This window comes from Triticum aestivum, chromosome 2D (genome assembly GCF_018294505.1).
Source record: "Triticum aestivum cultivar Chinese Spring chromosome 2D, IWGSC CS RefSeq v2.1, whole genome shotgun sequence".
In the NCBI taxonomy this organism is placed as follows: domain Eukaryota; kingdom Viridiplantae; phylum Streptophyta; class Magnoliopsida; order Poales; family Poaceae; genus Triticum; species Triticum aestivum.
The window spans coordinates 644,372,831-644,392,874 of record NC_057799.1 but is presented as its reverse complement, the minus strand read 5'-3'; the positions used below and the strand labels follow the sequence as shown (position 1 = coordinate 644,392,874).

General features: G+C 45.6%; 1 pseudogene; it reads left to right on the top strand.

Moving 5' to 3' along the window:
- The first annotated feature begins 2,159 nt into the window (after positions 1-2,159).
- LOC123056154 (disease resistance protein Pik-2-like) lies at positions 2,160-7,949 on the top strand (annotated as a pseudogene).
- The last annotated feature ends 12,095 nt before the right edge of the window (positions 7,950-20,044 follow it).

Genomic DNA, 20,044 nt, shown 5'->3' with positions numbered 1-20,044 from the left:
TCTCTTTACCGGGATGAAGTGAGCGACTTTAGTCAAACGATCAACAACTACCCAAATAGAATCATAACCTGACCGAGTCCTGGGAAGACCTGTAATGAAGTCCATACCAATCTCATCCCACTTCCAATAAGGTATAGGCAATGGTTGTAACAAACCTGCTGGTCTCTGATGTTCTGCTTTAACTCTTTGGCACACATCACATGTTGCAATATATCTAGCAATTTCCCTCTTCAGGCTAGGCCACCAAAATCTTTCCCTCAAATCCAAATACATCTTAGTATTACCTGGGTGAATAGAATAAGGTGAATCATGCGCCTCCTGAAGAATCAACTTCCTGATATCTACATCTTGAGGTACACAAATACGCTTCTCAAACCATATGGCTCCATGTTCATCCTCATGGAAACCTTCTGCCTTACCTTTAACCATGTTCTCTTTTATCTCAGCGATCTCCTTATCACCCTTTTGAGCTTCTCTGATCCTGTCAAGCAAAGTAGGCTCTACCTCAAGTGTTGCTAAATATCCCTTAGGAACCATCTCCAACCTGAGATTCCTGAACTGCTCACATAACTCCGATGGCATATTATCAATATTAATTTCATTAGCATGGCTCCTATGACTCAACGCATCAGCAACAACATTAGCCTTACCAGGATGATACTGCACATTCAAATCATAATCCTTAATAAGCTCCAACCATCTCCTCTGCCTGAGGTTCAAATCCTTCTGAGTAAAAATATATATACTTCAAGCTCTTATGATCAGTAAATATATCACAATGATTACCAATAAGATATGGCCTCCAAGTTTTCAAGGCATGCACAACTAAGGCTAACTCCAAATCATGTGTAGGATAATTATGCTCATGATTCTTAAGCTTACGTGAAGCATATGAAACAATTTTACCTTCCTGCGTCAAAACACTCCCAAGTCCTTGACGAGAAGCATCACAATATACCTGGAAGTCCTTATGTATGTCTGGCAGAGTTAAAACTGGTGCCGTAACCAAACGCTTCTTCAATTCCTCAAAGCTGACTTCACATTCATCAGTCCAAACAAACTTCTTCTCCTTCTTCAACAATTCAGTCATAGGCTTTGCAATTTTGGAGAAGTTCTCAATAAACCTCCTGTAACAACCCGCAAGGCTCAAAAAGCTGCGAATCTCTCCAACTGTCGTGGGCGTCTCCCACTCCGTAACTGCAGCAACCTTAGATGGATCAACTGCAACTCCATTACCTGACACAACATGTCCAAGGAATGCTACCTCATCTAGCCAAAACTCACATTTGTTGAACTTGGCATACAATTGATGTTCCCTCAATTTCTCCAATACCAAACGCAGATGCACCTCATGCTCTTGCTTATTCTTGGAGAATACCAATATATCATCAATGAAAACAACCAAAAATTTATCCAAGAACTCCATAAACACCTTGTTCGTCATATTCATGAAGTATGCAGGAGCATTAGTCAATCAAATGACATAACAGTATATTCATACAACCCATACCTTGTAGTAAAACTAGTCTTTGGAATATCTTGCTCATGAATCTTCAATTGATGATAACCAGAATGAAGGTCAATCTTAGAAAACACAGTAGCTCCCTCCAACTGGTCAAACAGATCATTTATCATAGGAAAAGGATATTTATTCTTAAAGGTTACCTCATTCATTTATCATAGGGAAAGTTGGGATGTTACAGTCTATCATGTGACGACTATCTTGAAATCATTGCTTTCTCAACCTATTCATTTACCAATCATATTTTCTTTCTTCCAGATTGCTGTTTATTTGCTACTATGTAACTAAAGACCAAGCTTCTAGTTCCCCATAATTTCCCCATCAGCTTTTCAACAAAATAATTTCCCCATCAGTACGCTCACTGCTTCACTCTCCAACTCTCTCTTAATTCAAGACATGTCTCCATCCCTGACTCTTTCTCATTTCATCGAGGTTTGTCTTTTTGACATCATTCTGAATTTCTACCGAAGTTTTGACTTCATGTTGCTGACTAATCATGTTACGCGTTTTTAGGAAATGTAGTGCAAGTCGAAGTTCTTCATCAACGCAGCAGATCGCCACCACCCTCCCTCGCTGTTTCCGCAAACACTAGCAGACGGCTGAGATGTTGAGCATGGCCCAGGCGGTGATTGGAGCGATGGGCACCCTCCTGCCCAAGCTATCCGGCCTAATCACAAAGAGTACAACCTTTAGAGGGGTGTGAGGGGCAAGATCATGTTCCTCCAAGCCGAGAGGAGAGCATGGAAACAGCTCTCCTCAGTATTTCTGAGGCGCCAATCGACCAGCAACCGGACAATCAAGTCAAGGTTTGGGCCAAGGCTATGAGGGACTTGTCATATGACCTGGAACATAGCATCGACAAGTTCATGGTGCGCATCGAATCCCATGGCCGACCAGAGAAGTCCCATAGCTTCAGGAATTTCATTGATAAGAGCCTCAGCCTGCTGACTAAGGTCAAGATTCTCCACAAGATTGGCATCAATATCAAAGACATCAAGAGCCGCATCAAGGAGGTCAGTGAGCGGCGTAATAGGTGTAGAAATTGATAGGAGGAAGTGTATCACCCTCGTTTGAGGGCCGCGTGTATTTATAGATTGATGGGGCTTATCCCATAGGTGCATACATCTGTTTGAATTACATTCTTGGAGAACAAGAGAGGTGGAAATAGAATCTATTCAACCACCTACATAAGATAGAAACATAACAGAAAGATACATGCGTAACGCCTAGAGATATAGCTGCAAATATTAACTTTAACACGCCCCATAATCACAACTTGGCCAAGTTGAGATTACGCTTGAATTCTTCAAAGCTCCGTGTAGGCAAAGCCTTTGTGAAGCCATCTGCAACTTGATCTTTTGAATAAATAAACCGAATGTCCAACTTCTTGTTAGCAACACGCTCTCTAACAAAGTGGAAATCTATCTCAATGTTTTTGGTTCTGGCATGAAAAACAAGATTTGCAGAAAGATATGTGGCTCCCAAATTATCACACCAAAGACAAGGAACTTATACCTGTGGCACTCCAAGTTCCTTTAGCATGGACTGTACCCAAATGATTTCTGCAGTAGCATTAGCTAGAGCTTTATACTCACCCTCTGTACTAGACCGAGAGACTGTGACTTGTTTCTTAGCACACCATGATATTAGATTTTGACCAACACATATTGCAAAGCCACCTGTTGACCTTCTGTCATCTGGGTCTCCAGCCCAATCAGCATCAGTGAAAGCACTAACAAGAGTAGACTGAGATTTACTGAATGTTAAACCAACACTTACTGTATTCTTCACATACCTCAGCATACGGTTTGCAGCAGACCAATGTAAGGTGGTAGGTGCATGTAGAAACTGACAAACTTTGTTCACAGCAAAAGAGATATCAGGTCTAGTAAGGGTTAAATACTGAAGTGCACCAATCATACTCCTGTATTGAGTGCCATCCTCCTGACATGGAAGTTCTCCTTCATGCAAAGATAGTTTTTCTGAACTAGATAACGGAGTTGGAGAGGGTTTGCAATTCTGCATGCCAACTCTTTTCAAAAGATCAGTTGCGTATTTTTCTTGAGAGAGGACTATACCATTATCAGTTTTCTTGACTTCAATCCCTAAGAAGAAACTCAGATCTCCCAAGTCCTTGAGAGCAAACTCTGAGCCCAAGTCCTTCAGAAGTGCTATCACTGCTTCACTGGACGAGCTGGTGACAATAATATCATCAACATATATGAGCATGAACATTGTGATATTAGACCTATTGTAAATAAACAATGAGGTATCTGACTTGGATGGAACAAAACCAATATTTTGCAATTTTGCACTCAATCATGAGTACCACACTCTCGGGGCCTGCTTCAGACCATACAGAGCTTTATCAAGCTTGCACACATGGAAAGGTGCATGCTTGCTTTCAAACCCAGGTGGTTGTTTCATGTAAACCTCCTCTTCCAGAATACCATGTAAAAACGCATTCTGTATGTCCAATTTCCTGAAGCACCAATTCCTAGAGACAGCAATACACAACACAAGCCTGATAGTAGCAGCCTTGACAACAGGACTAAACGTGTCCTCATAATCTATCCCTTATCTCTGTTTGAAACCTTTAGCTACTAACCTAGCCTTATACCGGTCAATAGTGCCATTAGCCTTTCTTTTAACTTTGTATACCCATTTGCAATCTATCAAATTTTTACCTTGACCCGGTGGAACCAAGTGCCAAGTCTCATTCTTCCTCAAGGCCTTGTGTTCTTCTTCCATGGCTTTTCTCCACTTAGCATCATTCAGCGCCCCTTCAATAGAATGTGGTACATCAGTAGAACATGTCAGCCCGAATTTAAGAATATTTTTGTAATTGACAGGATTAATTTTTCCTGTTTGTAGACGTGTACCAACACGTGTAGAACGCGCTACAGGAGTTGGCGCTGCAGAAGATCCGCCCAATCCGCCTGGGTGTGCAGGTCTGGTAGAGGCGGATCCCGAGGGCGATCCACCGTCGGGTGCACCAGGCGCGCCAGGCGAATCTGCGCTGGCCCGGTCGCTGTCGTGAGCCCGACCGCTGTCGGGGGCCCGGTTGCCTAACAGAGGGAGACGAGGTTTCCGAGAAACAACTGAAGGTGGTCTCCATTGTTGGATCTGGTGGATTAGGCAAGACAACCCTGGCTAATGTAGTCTATGAGAAGCTGAAAGTGCAAGAAGATAACCAAGAACGGCAATTTGATTGTTCAACTTTTATTTTCGTGTCTCTTAATCCTAACATGGAGCAGATTTTCAAGAGCTTGCTCCATCAACTTGACAAGCAGAGGATCCAAAACACCAGTGAGGCATCGTGGGGTGAAGAGCAGCTCATCCGTGAAATAAGAATATTTCTTGAAAACAAGAGGTATGTATGTGCATATGCCCCCCTCCCTCCAAAATGTTTCAGCCATGGATGTTAAAAGGAAACTGCAATAGTGCAGAACTAAGTTTTCTATTTCCTTTGCCATTTAAGTTACACTTAATTAAGTAGCTCAATTCTTCTCAATGTATGAGAACTTAAATAGCCTTATAATATATGTGTTTTGGTATTAATTGAAGGTACATGATTGTTATTCACGACATATGGGATACGTCTGTGTGGGAAAACATCAAATTTGCGTTGATTGAGAATGAATATGGAAGCAGAGTAATCACAACAACCCGCATCCTTGATGTTGCCCAGCAAGCTGATGGTGTCTATCGGCTGAATCCTCTTTCTGCTGTGGACTCAATAAAGTTGTTCTATCAAAGAATATATGATATGGGGGACAAGTCACCACCTAATCAATTTTTTGAAGTATCTGAGAACATTCTAAAAAAATGTGGGGGTGTGCCGCTAGCTATACTTACGATAGGTAGCTTGCTGTCCAACAAAAAGGGACGAGCACATACACTTGAGTATTGGTCCAAGGTGCAGAAATCTATCAGTTCAGGGCTAGACAATAGTCATGATGATGTGAAGAACATGAGAAGGATATTATATGTCAGTTACTCTAACCTACCTCCACCCTAGAAGACTTTTTTACTGCATCTTAGTCTATACCCAGAGGATTATGAGATTGAAACAGAACAGCAGATATGGAAATGGGTGGGAGAAGGTTTTGTGAAAAAAGAACAGGGGAAGAGCTTGTATGAAGTAGGAGGCGATTACTTGGATGAGCTCATTAATAAAAGCTTGGTCCAACCTGTAAAATTTGACAATGCAAATAAAATGTGCTCTTGTCGTAGACACGATATGGTGCGTGACCTCATCATTTCCTTATCAAATGAGGAGAATTTCCTGACAACAATAGGTGGTCCGCAACCAGAGTATCTACCAAGTAAGATCCGCCGATTTTCTGTCTAGACCTGCATTCGAGAAGTTGCTAATCAGCTGTCAACCATGGGCTTGACCCATGTGAGGTCACTTACTGTGGCTAGACCAGAGTATCTACCAAGTAAGATCCGCCGATTTTCTGTCTAGACCTGCATTCGATTTAAGTTACCGCAGGGAAGTGGACAATAATAATTGGAAGGATATATGCAGTTTGTTTCACTTGAGGTATCTGAGTTTAATGGGTACATCTATCACCAAGATCCCAAAAGTTACTGGGAATCTGCGATTTCTACAACTGCTGGACATTAGGTACACTAATATAGAAGAAGAGCTCCCGTCAACCTTTATTGAACTAACCCAACTGTTGTTATTCTATGTGGCTGATAGCATCACTTGTGCAATGCCTAGGTGGATGTGCTCCATGTCTTTCCTCTTCTCTCCAAATATTGCACTTGAAACACTGGGAGAAGAGGGCATTCAAGTACTTGGGAACATAGCATCTCTCAGTGAACTGTACATACAAGTGGAGAAACCAACACAGGGTGGAGACAAACGGTTGGTCCTTGAAGATGCTTATCCATTTCGGTGTCTAAAGAGGTTTACTGTCAAGGGTGACACCGTGGAGTTGAAGTTTGCACGGGTAGCCATGCAAAGTCTACATACCCTCCTGTTAGTTTTATATAATGTGCATGACACATTGCTTCAGTTTGGTGATCTTGTACTTGGTATAGAGAATCTCTCTTTGCTTGAACATATTGTTGTCGAGTTCCCCTTCAACAAAGAAGACACTGAGACTCAAAAGGTGAAATATGCTGTTCAGAAAGAGGTCAAGATGAATCAAAACAGGCCCATACTAACATTCACAGAAAAAGAAGGTGAAGTTGACGCAAGTACTTGGTCACACTTTCGAGCAACATGTATTACCTTTGTGTATATTTCTAAACCGTATATGCAATTAATGGAAGTATATGTTTGCCTATATTCTTTTTAACCTTATATAATTTTATCGTATTATGATACTTATTTATGCATTTGAAACACTAGTAATACTATTCATCACCAAGGGTTCAGTTATTCTTCACCCGAGCTAATCTTACGATAGTTTCAAAAAAAATTACATTTGGTATACAAACAATTACATTCATATTGATTCAATATGCAAATTTGGCATAAGAAAACAAAAATATAGGTCGAGAGCAGTTTTTTGTAGGACGAGCTACACGGTATCCTCTATCTACGCCGTTCGTTGGACCTGCTGTTCCTAGAGATTCACGCAGGGGCTGAGCAGTTTTGCATGTTGTCAGAGTAATTTGTTCACAAGCTTACAGGCTCATGACAGCGACGGGTGAAAAAGCCATGCAGCACTATGACCGCTACAGTTCAACACAAATAAAAAACTCTATGCACAAGCTCTCAGGCCTATTGCATATAATGCTGAATACTGTTCCTCTGCATAAAAAAAGGATTAAAGAGAACAAGATATCCTTTATGTGTTAGCTTAGTTGCGTCTCTCTGCTGCCATGCGCCGTTAGGGAATAAGAAAACATGGAGCTACTACTGTTTATGGCACAAGGTTACATAGGCCTCCTCGGACAACCGGTGCATACTAGTCTTTTCTCTTCCTTTTTCTCTCTCTATCGACCCATGCATGCAACTCTCTTTTACTCCCTCTGTTCCGAAATAATTGTCGCTGGGGGATTTCTCCGACCAGGTGAAAACGAGGGAAAATACAAAACTACCCCTTAAAACAGATCGTCGTCTTCCTCGTTGCCTTCCTCTAGGCCCGCGCTCGCCTCCTCTTCCTCCGCCCTCCACCTCCTCCAGCTGCTCATCCAGGCCAGCAGCAGGCCCCTCCTCCTCCGTTCTGCACCGGCAGGAGCCTTCGCCACGCTCCTCCCTGTCGTCCAGCTGCTCGTCCCCGTCGCCAGCAGCAGGCCCCTCCTCCTCCGCCGCCCTTCAGCAGCAGTCACCGTCGCCAGCAGCAGGCCCCTCCTCCTCCTGCACCCTCCACCAGCAGGACCCTCCGCCAGGCTCCCCCTGTTGTCCAGATGCTTGTCCCCGTCGCCAGCAGCAGGCCCAACCTCCTCCTCCGCCCCAGTCTAGTCGCCGCCGCCCTAGCTTGGTCCTCGCCCCGCTGCCCAGCCTGATCCTCGTTGCGCCCCCGCCTGGTCCTCACCACACACAACACTCCAGGCAGGTACTCCTCGCCTCAATTTACAGAAACTAACTGCACAATATTGATTCAGTTAAACAATACTGCAAAATTTGAGGAATCACTAGAATTTGAAAATCAGGAGTTAAATGAAACAAAGGAGACAAATAAAGCAGGCAAGTGCATGTGCTGCAACATGTCCAGTGTGCAGCCTGCAACCCACATTTTACATCTGACATCCAAATATGGCTAATTAAACATGGCTTGCTTTGGTTGTGTTCAGCCTACATTTATTCTTTAAACATGGCTGGCTTTGGTTAGTTAGCAATGGCACTTTCAATTTACAGTCATAGCCAAGAAAAGAAAATGTGCTTCCAATTTCACAATGGCTGTTGTATTATTCACATTCTGAAAATCTTAGTGTGTTATCCTGAGGTAAAGCAAAGAAAAGAGCAGCTGGCAAGGCGCACTATCTTCTTCTTACTGTACACATGAATACAAGGAGTACATGGGTCTCTATTACTAATTCATGTCTACATCAGTGCTTGTCTACAGGAGTAATATGAACATCATTCTACATGGGTCTGAACATCTTCTTCAAAGTTGGCTACAAAACAGATCAAGACAATGCAAGATTACTTCTGAGTACACTACTGATATGCTCCAGCTAAATGAGTACACACGTACAGTACAAATGAGTAGTCGTGCTGCTTAATGATGCATCTTAATTAACAGAAAATGTTTCAATTAATTTAAATTAAAGTAATACTCTTGTTGCTTAATGATGCATCTTATACAGGCAAAACTACTCCTGCTGCTACTTAATGATGCATCTTATACAGGCAAAACTACTCCTGCTGCTACTTAATGATGCATCTTAAACAGGCAAATGAGTAGAAAAATCTCAGTTAATTTAAATGAACTGAAAAGGTTTCAGTTAACCTCTTCACTGCCACAAACTGTCCATCGGCAAGCTGTCCTTTGTACACATTCAGTTTTCAAGCAAAAATGTTTAGAGATAATTAAGATACAGAAAACTATGGCGGGTAATGCTTCATTAACCTAAGAAACTAATTCATGCTTTGACAATAAACAGACAACAATTGATAGTAGGGAGTAAATAAGTTTTAAGTGTATGATGCATCTTAATTTCTCATAATTTTGAAGAAAGCATCAATGCTAACAATAGGGAGTAAATCAGTTAAGAAATGTTTCAGTTTATGATCATGATAATGTACACTACTGAACAAGAGCAGTACACTACTGAACAAGAGGAGAAGAGAAGACAAGAGAATAGAGAAGAGAAGAACACTAAATTCCTACACTACTAAACAAGAGCAGTACACTACTGCTGCACTTGCTACTCTAGTATTTGGAAGCAATACTCCAATACCGCTGTATTGGAAGCAATACTGCAGTAGTTCAAGCAGTACATCAGTACTGTAGTTCAGTGGAGTAGCTGCAAAGAATTAACACTAAGCATAAGATACACTAAGAATTTTCAGTGGAGCAGCTGCACAGAATTAACAGAATTAAGAAAGCATCAGCAAGTTAACAAGCTACTGAAAAACCACTGCAACCAAAACAGTATTGCAAAATTTTGTAAACTGAAGTTTTTGCCAAGGAAACAAAATTTTGTAGCTTCAGGCCTACAGAATAGCTTCAGGCTGGAGCACTACAGTTGTTGGTAAGATTCTTGTAGCTTTAGGCTGGTTGGAGTACTACAAGAGCAAACATTTAATGGTTAGAGTATTCCGTTTGCAGTAGCCAAATATTCAGATATCTACAGTAGCTTCAGGCTGGTTGCCTGACTAAATAGTCATCCTCTCGTGAGGATTCTGGAGCAAAAGAGCTGCTGCTTAGGTAGTGGGAGTAGTTGATCCTACAATAAATTACTCTTTGCAATTTTGGACCGAATGTGTTGAGATCTTTAGCTACTGTCAGCAGAGTTACAGAGTAGTGATTGACGGACAGGGTGTGATGGGCTCACCCAGGTAGAAGGCGGCGTACTCGGCGTAGACCTCGCTGCAGCGGTCGTAGGCATCGCCCAGGAGTCCCCAGCCGAGCTTGGCGTCGCCCTACTGCTCGAGTTGCTCGTCCCGCCACTGGCGACGCCTGCCCGCCTCGGCCTCCCGCGCCCGCCGCCCCTACAGGTCCTCCACCAGCGCGGCCTACCGCAGCTCGTACACCGCCTCCTCGGTCGCCATCCACGCCGCCACCAGGCTCGCCCTCGGTGAGCAGGCCGCCGCCCATGTGTCCTCCAGACGTCGCATCCACCGCCTCCGTCGCCAGATCCAGAGCAAGCACACACGGATCCAGCGTCTCCATCGCCAAGAAGCTCACCGCCGGAGCAAAAATCTAAACTTTGACCTCGGATGTCGGGTGTGAGTGAAGCGGGGGTGCGAGTGGACGAGGGGTGAGTGGAGCCAAAAGAAAGATGGCAGCGACGGGGAGAGATCGTGGCCGCCTGGCCGGCGTGGTGGTGGCTGGCGCGGTGGGCGAGGTGCTCGAGGTGGTGGCAGAAGAGAGGCAAAGGGGAGGAGAGAGGGCGAAGAGAGCGACGACTGAGTGGAGAGCAACGAGCGACGCGAGGGTAAAATGAGAAAGTGCGTTAATTTCGTAACGTGGCAGAACTTGTACTGGATTTCACCGGCGACAATTATTTCGGAACAGAGGGAGTAATTTTCTATAAAAACTTTGCACAACGGCACTCTGTTTCTCTCTTTAAAACTTGCATGCAGCAGATTCTCTCTCTTTACTTGTGCTCTGGCAAACCCATGTGACTACGGTACTACATGCAAGCGGCAGCGAAAGGACGGGTCGAGTCAGTACGTTCCCGTGCATGCTGTCATTAGCGAACAGCTGTGTGGCTTATAGTGCTCCTTCTCTGCACAAATCTCTAAGCAAACTAACGGGCCAGATAAGAGGCACCACGGAGCTCGGGCTAGGAAGAAACTTTACGATATAGGTCATGAGACCAGCGGGGGCGAGGTGCTTTGGCGACGTGAGCGGCATGCGCGAGCACCAGCGACGAGGCCTGCTTGCTATGGTCGTGCCCACCAAGAGTTTGGAATCGTCACACCTGAACTCGTGTGCTTATTTGTTCTTGTTGTTCTTGGCTATTCTTTGTTATGCATTGCAGCAGCACTAAAAACCCTCTTCTTATTTCGTTTTTTTCCTTGGCGACATCCCAGGACTTCATCCACTCCCTCCATAGCCAAGTCCAGAACATGGATAGTGCTTCGTATAAAAAATGGTTTGTGAGGTTGAGGAGCCACAATTTGAACATCTTTATACTAAACCTTTATGCTTATTTTAAACTCATTTTTATCATATCACATTCAGAGCTAATATAGTTTTAATAACTTATGACAACATGATGTGATAACTTTGTTAAATATTAATAACAAACTCATGTTTCATTTGTAATGTTCGTCGTTTAAAATATGCATCCACTGTGCACAATCTAATCGTCTTTGTAATATAAGTGACATTAGATAGTTTTGACAGATTACACCTTAAAGATTTAAATCCAATCCCATATATGAGATAAAATAAGAACAAAAAATACAGTCTTGAATGTTTTCATGGATTCATTGGTGATACTTGCATAAATAGAGTTTATACATTTTTGGTATGAATTTATGGTCTCAAAAATATCCTGATAGTGATGTCTTGATTATGATTAGGCTTCTTGAATAGTAAATTCTAGAATAAGAATTTTTAATAAAATCAACAGGATTGTCCTTTCCTAGGTAATTTTTGCCATTATGGCACCACCTATCAAAGGATAAATCCAAAAATGGGTTGTGAGGTTGAGAAGCCAGAATTTGAACATGTTTATACTAAACCTTTATGCTTATTTTTAACTCATTTTTATCATATCACATTCAGAGCTAATATAGTTTAATAACTTATGACAACATGATGTGATAACGTTGTTAAATATTAATAACAAACTCATGTTACATTTGTAATGTTCGTCGTTTAAAATATGCATCCACTGTGCACAATCTAATCGTGTTTGTAATATAAGTGACATTAGATAGTTCTGACACATTTCACCTTAAAGATTTAAATCCAATCCCATATATGAGAGAAAATAAGGACAAAAAATACAGTCTTGAATGTTTTGATGGATTCATTGGTGATACTTACATAAATAGAGTTTATACATTTTTGGTATGAATTTATGTCCCGAAAATATCTTGATAGTGATGTCTAGATTGTGATTAGGCTTCATGAATAGAAAATTCTAGAATAAGAATCTTTAATAAAAACAACAGGACTGTCCTTTCCTCGGTAATTTTTGCCATTATGGCAACCACCCATCAAAGGATAAATCCAAAAATACAAATGAGAGGTAAAACTTCTTTTTTTAGGGATTTTATTAAAAAAAGGTTTATCCAATCATTCCGACTTTGTATAAAATATATATAATCGATAAATTAAAGTTGTTGTCGGTGTCAAAACCGGCGGATCTCGGGTAGGGGGTCCCGAACTGTGCGTCTAGGCGGATGGTAACAGGAGACGAGGGACACAATGTTTTACCCAGGTTCGGGCCCTCTTGATGGAGGTAAAACCCTACGTCCTGCTTGATTAATATTGATGATATGGGTAGTACAAGAGTAGATCTACCACGAGATCAAGGAGGCTAAACCCTAGAAGCTAGCCTATGGTATGATTGTTGTATGTTGAGGTTGTCCTACGGACTAAAGCCCTCCGGTTTATATAGACATCAAAGAGGGTTAGGGTTACACAAAGTCGGTTACAATGGTAGGAGATCTGAATATCCGCATCGCCAAGCTTGCCTTCCACGCCAAGGAAAGTCCCATCCGGACACGGGACGAAGTCTTCAATATTGTATCTTCATAGTCCACGAGTCCGGCTGAAGGTATAGTCCGGCTATCCGGACACCCCCTAATCCAGGACTCCCTCAGTAGCCCCTGAACCAGGCTTCATTGACGACGAGTCCGGCACACAGATTGTCTTCGACATTGGAAGGCGGGTTCCTCCTCCAAGTACTTCATAAAAGATTGTAAACACTAAGGATAGCGTCCGGCTCTGCAAAATAAGTTTCCACATATTGCCATAGAGAGAATAATATTTACACAAATCTAATCTGCTGACGTATTCCGCAGCGTGACATCACACTACGGCCAAGCCTTTATTCGAATCATTTTTACTTCCCCACCTCAGCGCGTTCTGTGAGGCGGTTTCCTTGGCACGTCTTGTCAAAGCAGAGATCGTGTCCCCTTTATTTACGGGATTCTCATCAATACAGACGTGGGTAACCGAATCATGCCCGTTAGCATGTTTTCTCGATTAAAGGCGAGTCCCAAACGGTTACGGGGAGGGCCCTTGGTATTCAACCTCTTATAAAGAGACCAAGGCCTTACTCCTTTCTCTCAAACGAGTTCGCCCGTCGCCTCGGGTTCCAACACCCTAGGCTCTAGATTTCAGGCGCTTCGGACCTTCGACAATGTCCGGTTCTGACCTTCAAGGCCGATGGATGCCCTCCTCCGTCACGGAGGAGGATGTGCTAAAGTTGAGAGAGACCATGTTCTTGACCGGCGAAATTTCGCATAGGCTGCCTGTTCAAGGGCAGGCTATTCCCAGTCCCCAGCCTGGTGAGAGCGTGGTGTTCGTGTCTTACTTCCTTCGTGGGTTAGGCTTCCCAATGGATCCCTTTGTGAGGGGGCTGATGTTTTATTATGCGCTGGAATTTCACGACCTAGCTCCGGAGTCCATCCTCCATGTTTCCTCATTCATCGTCGTGTGTGAAGCATTCCTCCGTGTTACTCCTCACTTCGGATTATGGCTCAAGACCTTTAAGGTAGAGCCGAAGATGATTGAGGGACGACACGCAGAGTGCGGAGGCGCTGTTATAAGCAAGAATGCTGATGCTCCATGGCCCGAGGGCCCTTTTCAAGAGGAGCTCGGCTTATGGCAACGAGAGTGGTTCTATATCACCGCTCCCCGGGGCACCAAGTGGGTGGCGCAGCCTGCCTTTCGCTCGGGTCCCCCACAGCAGCTAGGGTCGTGGGTCAATAAAGGCCTAAACTGGGGGCCATCCTAGTACGTGCCTTTGTTGCAGGGCCGCATCAGGGATCTCTTAGAAAGAGACCTCAGCCTGGTCAAAGTGACGCAAGTCATGCTGATCCGTCGAACCCTGCCCGGCAAACGTCGCTCCCTTCGCCTATGGGAGTTTAATCCGGAGGGACCGCGAGCTCTCCAGCATTTTATGGGCGCAACGCCCGCGGAGATGTATAAACTGTTCTTTGGATCACAAGAAATGTGTCCGGATTTGACCGAATACTCAAGTAAGTAGCCTTGTGCCCGGACTCGCTATCCGTATATTTATCATAAACTTGCTCCTAAAAGAGTTGTCCTTTTAAACAGGAGTGGATAGCGAAAGCAAAGCTGATCAGGTGTTCGGCTCCCCTCCCCGAGACCAGGCCGGATCCTGTGCTAGTCAGGATGTTGAAGATTGTGCCTTTGGAGGGAAGCGAGGGAGGGGAGGGAAGCGAGGGAGGGGACAAGGAAACGACGGCCTCCTCGAAGGAGGCTGTTCGGAAGGAAGGAACCGAAAATTCCTCTCCTCAGGGGAAGAAGAGGACCGCCTCTGAAGACCCGGAGACCATGGCCTCAAAGCGGGGGCAAAAATCCTTGTCAGAGGGTCCTACGCCGGGGGGGTACCTCGGCCGAATTATGCCCTCAAGGGGATCAGCCCTCCAGATAGCCGTAAGTAGAGAAAGATTTTCTTTTTGAGAGATGAGAGAAATCCTTGCTTTATATCTGAGAAGATTAACCGAAATTTTACCTTGTAGCTCGGACCTCAGCCCTTCTCAGCAGAGCTCGTCTTCGGGGGACCTTCTTCCGGAGATGATGGAGAGCGGAACGCCTCCCCCTGCCGTACCACCTAGCGAGGCGGGCGACCCTGAGATGTCGTCGCGGAGGGTTTCTCCGAATCCGGCAAGGGCGGAAGGTAGCCTTATGGCCCCCCAAGGTTCTCCGCGTCCGGCCTTCGAAAGAGGCCATAGAACGAGTCTGGTACCATTCGGTGCTCGGTCGGAGGAGCTGAAGAATTTGCTAGGGCGAGCATCTATCTTAGAGGAGCACCGTGCGTTGATGGGCACGGTGATTGAAAGGATTTCGTCCGCGGAAAGCGGATTGCACGAGGCTGTCAGAAGTTTACTGACAGGTTTTGAGGTACATGAAATGATGTACACTTTTTACAGTTGCGCATAAATAAGATGCGCCGTGTGTAGATAGTAGCCCCTGAGACTTTGTGCGTTGTCAAAAGTGACGGCGCGCAGAGGATCATAATCCCAGGTCTAAAATGTCGCCTTTGTATGTAGGTGGCGAAGTGTCTGGAATCCAGCCAGACTGATGAATTTTCTGAGCTAAAGCGGCAACTTGACGTGGCAGATGCCGACATCGCGCTCGTTAACAAGCGGCTTGGTGAGGCACAAGGTATGTAATTCCTCGGGCAGCACCTGGTAAGAGGAGCTTTATGCCACTATCTTACAATATGTGTGCTTGACGCAGATGGTGCGGCCGCCGTGGAGAGTCTTCGGGCAGAACTTCCCCGAGCCAAGGAACAAGCCAGAAAAAGTGATGCGGCTGCCGGGAAGGCCCTTGAAGAGCTGAGAGCCGAACAGGCTGCTCACTGCCAACGCAAGAAAGAGATGGCCGAAATGGCCGTGAAGCTAAAGAGCGCTGCTGACCGTTGCAAGCTTCTTGAAAAAGAAGACCGGGCGGGACAGGCGGACTTAGGGAAGGCTGCTGCCGATGCCAAGGATGCTCGCTCTGCGATGAGAGCTGCGAAGGAGCAGCTGCGTCAGGCTGGAGAGATCGCAGCTGGAAAGCCCTTTATGCTGCGGAGGAAGTTTTGTGATCCTAAGCATGCTCCGTTGGACCGGTTGTGGAGTACGGCGGACGCCTATATGGATTTGGCAGCGAGTGCTGCTGATGCGACCGAACACTTTCGGGATCAAAAAGATCGCGAAGTGGAAAAGCTTTTCTGGTCGCAGTTCCACAATCCAGAGCGTCCACTGTCAGTGGCCGATCGTCTGGCCAAATGGGCCGAACTGAATAGGTTGTCCGGATTCGCCATGAAGTGCGTCATGAGTCACCTGTGGCCGGGGAGATCGGAGCCGAAGAGTTATTTCAGCTTGGTGCAGCAGTTCCTTGGTGCGGTGCCGCGTATTGATGCAATTAAGAGGTCAGCGTGCATAGAGGGTGCGCGGATGGCTCTTGCCCGTGTCAAGACATACTGGGCGGAAATGAAGACCACCGCTGTTGCATCCCAAGATTCGGACAGAAGCCGAGTACCTGCCGAGCACTATTTTCAGGAAGTTCTGCAAGGCGCTCGTGTATTAGAGACACAGTGCTCGAAGGATGCTATATTCGAATAGCATATGCGTTTGTAAAACGGTGTTTTGATAAATTGTAGGAACTTTTTATACTTGTGTCTGCAAGTATTGTAACACCTCCTGTGCGGCCGTTTAAAATATATAAAATCTGAAAGATGGCAGTCGTCGGCTTCAGCCCCCACGCAAATAATGCGGGGTGTTCGTACAAGGCGCATTTTCACACTTGATCCAACGTCTTGGTCCTATAAAGGAGGTGATAGCGCAACGAACTAGGCAATCGGACTATAATGCTTTATCACTTTCACTTAGCCATAGCTTGACAGTGAGGCTACTTAGATAGCCCCTGGTGGCGACTGCGCTCTCCCGAATTCGGGGCGCGTATGTGCCTGGCCGGGAAACGACCCTTCGTTAATGCGGAGGAATCCTTTAGATTCCGGTAAGTCATCGAGTGGCTGACCAGTCTCACGCTATATCATGACAATCAGTTTTCGGCTTTCTCTACTAAGGTGCTCGCCTGGCCGAACCTGGGCACAATCACAGTAGTTCTCCTGGTGCTGCCTTAGCCGATAGAGCGGAACATAAGGCAGCCGAACACAGGAGTCGGGCAACCCAACATTTGACCAAAGACATGATTCGGAGCTGATGCATATAAGGCCAAAACTCGCGACGCTGAACACTCCCTAAGGCATTCGGTCTTTATGAGTGCGGGCGAAACAACGCCCTTTGTTAAAAGCCCCTGGTGTCCAGGTACGCGCGAAAATTCTGACGTGGCCACATGCCAAGACGCCAGCCTCCTCCTTGGTTATACCAGAGAAAACCAGGGGATGTATATCAACAAGAGACAGTAAAAAAGGTTTACACAGGGTCTTAATCTGAAAAGAATCCTTGGAACGGGTCCTTACTGCACGTCTGCGCCTGTGTTTCCATTGTGCCGTATCCTGGACGGGCGCAGCACGGTATTCATCTGTAAAAGAGAGGAACTAAGTTGAAAAAAGGTCATGCCGAACAGAAGTTATACTAAATAAACAAAGTATAAATTGCAATGGGTAAAATTGAGCTTGATTGTCTCTTATTTTATATGTGTGGAGCCCCTAGAGCTGGGGTGTACGGCTATTTAAGCCTTTATCATTGATATTTTTGTGCCGGACTCGTCTATCCGTGTCCGTGGTCTTAATGACCTGTTCAGATGTTTTGGCTGGTGAAGCCATTTTATTGTGGGGCTGTTAAAGCGGCCGCACAATCCTCCGCTCGGGGGAGGCGCACTCAATGCTTCCCCTTTAAAGAGATGATGCCTCGTGGACCGGGCATCTTAAGCGTAAGAGATGCATAATGCGGTATTGCGTTAAAGCGGGCGAAAGCTTCGCGTCCCAGCAGTGCTTGATAGCGACTTGAGAATGGGACGATGTGGAAAGTCAGCTTTTCGCGGCGTAAGTTATCGGTAGAGCCGAATATAACTTCGAGCCGGAGAAAACCCATGCAATGGGTGTCCGGACCTGGCGTTACCCCTTGAAAGGAGGTTTTGCTGTGGCAAATTCTTGTTGGGTCTATCCCCATGTGGCGGATTGTGTCCTGATATATCAGGTTTAGTCCACTGCCTCCGTCCATCAAGACATTTCTAAACTGGAGTCCGTCAATTATTGGATCGAGTACCAAGGCAGTCCAGCCTGCGTTCCTGATACTTCTAGAATAGTCCAGATGATCGAAGATGATTGGTTTTGACAACCAGTGGCGAGACTCCTTTGGGATAGGCCGTATGGCGCGTACCTTTATGGGTGCCGCACGTTTTGTAATGTGAAGTAAGTTTACTCTTTTTACTTCTTGTGGGAAATTCTTTTGTTTCCTGGTGCTCTGCTTTTGGGATTCGTCATCGTCTTCGCTTGGTGTGTCGAGCCCCTTGTGTTCGGCGTTGAGCCTGCCGGATTGTTTGAAAACCCAACAATCTCTGTGGGTATGATTAGCAGGCTTCCCGAGAGTACTGTGTATTTGACATATCCTGTCCAAGATTTTGTTTAAGTTGGATAAATCATCTATGTTATCCTGGAGGGGCGGCTTTTTCTGATTATGCCGTGAGCTTTTGAATCCGGCGTTGACTGCCGTGCTTTTCGGACTGTTTTCCTTGGTCCAGTGACGATCCTTGTTGCGTCGCGGTTTTCCGTTTCCATCCCTAGTTTCGGATGTACTTGGGTCGCTGGTGCTACATCTTGCCAACCAGCTGTCCTCTCCTGCGCAAAAACGGGTCATGAGGCTTGTCAATGCGGCCATTGTTCTTGGCTTTTCTTGGCCGAGGTGTCTGGCGAGCCATTCGTCTCGAACGTTATGCCTAAAAGTTGCTAAGGCTTCGGCGTCCGGACAGTCGACTATCTAATTCTTTTTAGTTAGAAATCTATTCTAGAATTGTCGAGCTGACTCTCCGGGCTGTTGAGTTATGTGACTTAGATCGTCTGCATCCGGAGGGCGGACATAGGTCCCTTGAAAATTTGCTCGGAAAGCGTCCTCGAGCTCTTCCCAACTTCCGATTGTGTTTTCAGAAAGGCTTTTAAGCCAATGCCGGGCTGGCCCTTTAAGCTTGAGGGGTAAGTATTTTATGGCGTGGAGGTCATCTCCTCTGGCCATGTGTATGTGGAGGATATAATCCTCGATCCAGACTCCAGGGTATGTTGTTCTGTCGTACGCCTCTATGTTTACGGGTTTGAATCCCGCTGGAAATTCGTAATCCAGGACCTCATCGGTGAAACATAGGGGGTGTGCGGCGCCCCTGTATTTGGGTGTGCCGTGATGTTTGGATATTGGTTTTGTTGCATTGCTTACGGGAGCTTGCTTTCTTGGCCCATAAATAGACCTGGCTGGGCCATCTTTTTGATGCAAATCCTTGAGTGGGTCGCATGCCGCCTTGAGTGCGGCGCAGCTTGCTGCTTTATGCTGGCCATGGGGTCGTCTATCCGACCGGGTGGCTTTCTTACTTTTTGAATGCGAGGGTTCTAAGGCCTCTTCGTCGAATTCGGGCAGTAGCTTTCGCTTCGGATAGCTTTTAGTGTGGCGACAGCCGCCGTATTTGTCTGCGGTATTGATTACTTTGCTTCATCTGATTCTGAGTGCATCTTCCGCAGTTTTTAGCTTCCGCTTCTGCTTTTTCAGGCTGCGTGCGGTTGCAACGAGCCTCTTGTGGAGGTTCTTCTGCTCCGTGGGCTTATCCGACGTAAGGTCATCCAGAATGCCATTTTCGCCGGGGGAGGGTTGTTCGGTTTCTTTATCCGGGTTGCCCTGTTCGGACGGTTGCTCTAAGGCATGCTCGTCGTCTTCTGGCTCATCCTGCTCTATGGCTGGGTCTGTATCAAGGCGGGGCTTGGGTCGGCGTTTACGCCGACACTTTGATTGTTTTTCGAGAGATCGATCCCTCGTTCCATCCCCGTGTTCCTCGTTGTCGCTTCCTTTAGGGGTATCCACCATGTACACATCATGAGATGAGGTGGCTGTCCAATGCCCTATAGGCGTTGGTTCATCTACATCTCCTGCATCGTCGTCCATGCCGTCGATGTCTTCGGAGTCGAAGTTGAGCACGTCGTTTAAATTATCGACGGTTGCTACCAAATGGGTGGTGGGTGGGTTTTGATTTTCTTCACCATCCGTATCCCATCCTTGCTGACCGTAATTCGGCCAGGGCTCTCCTG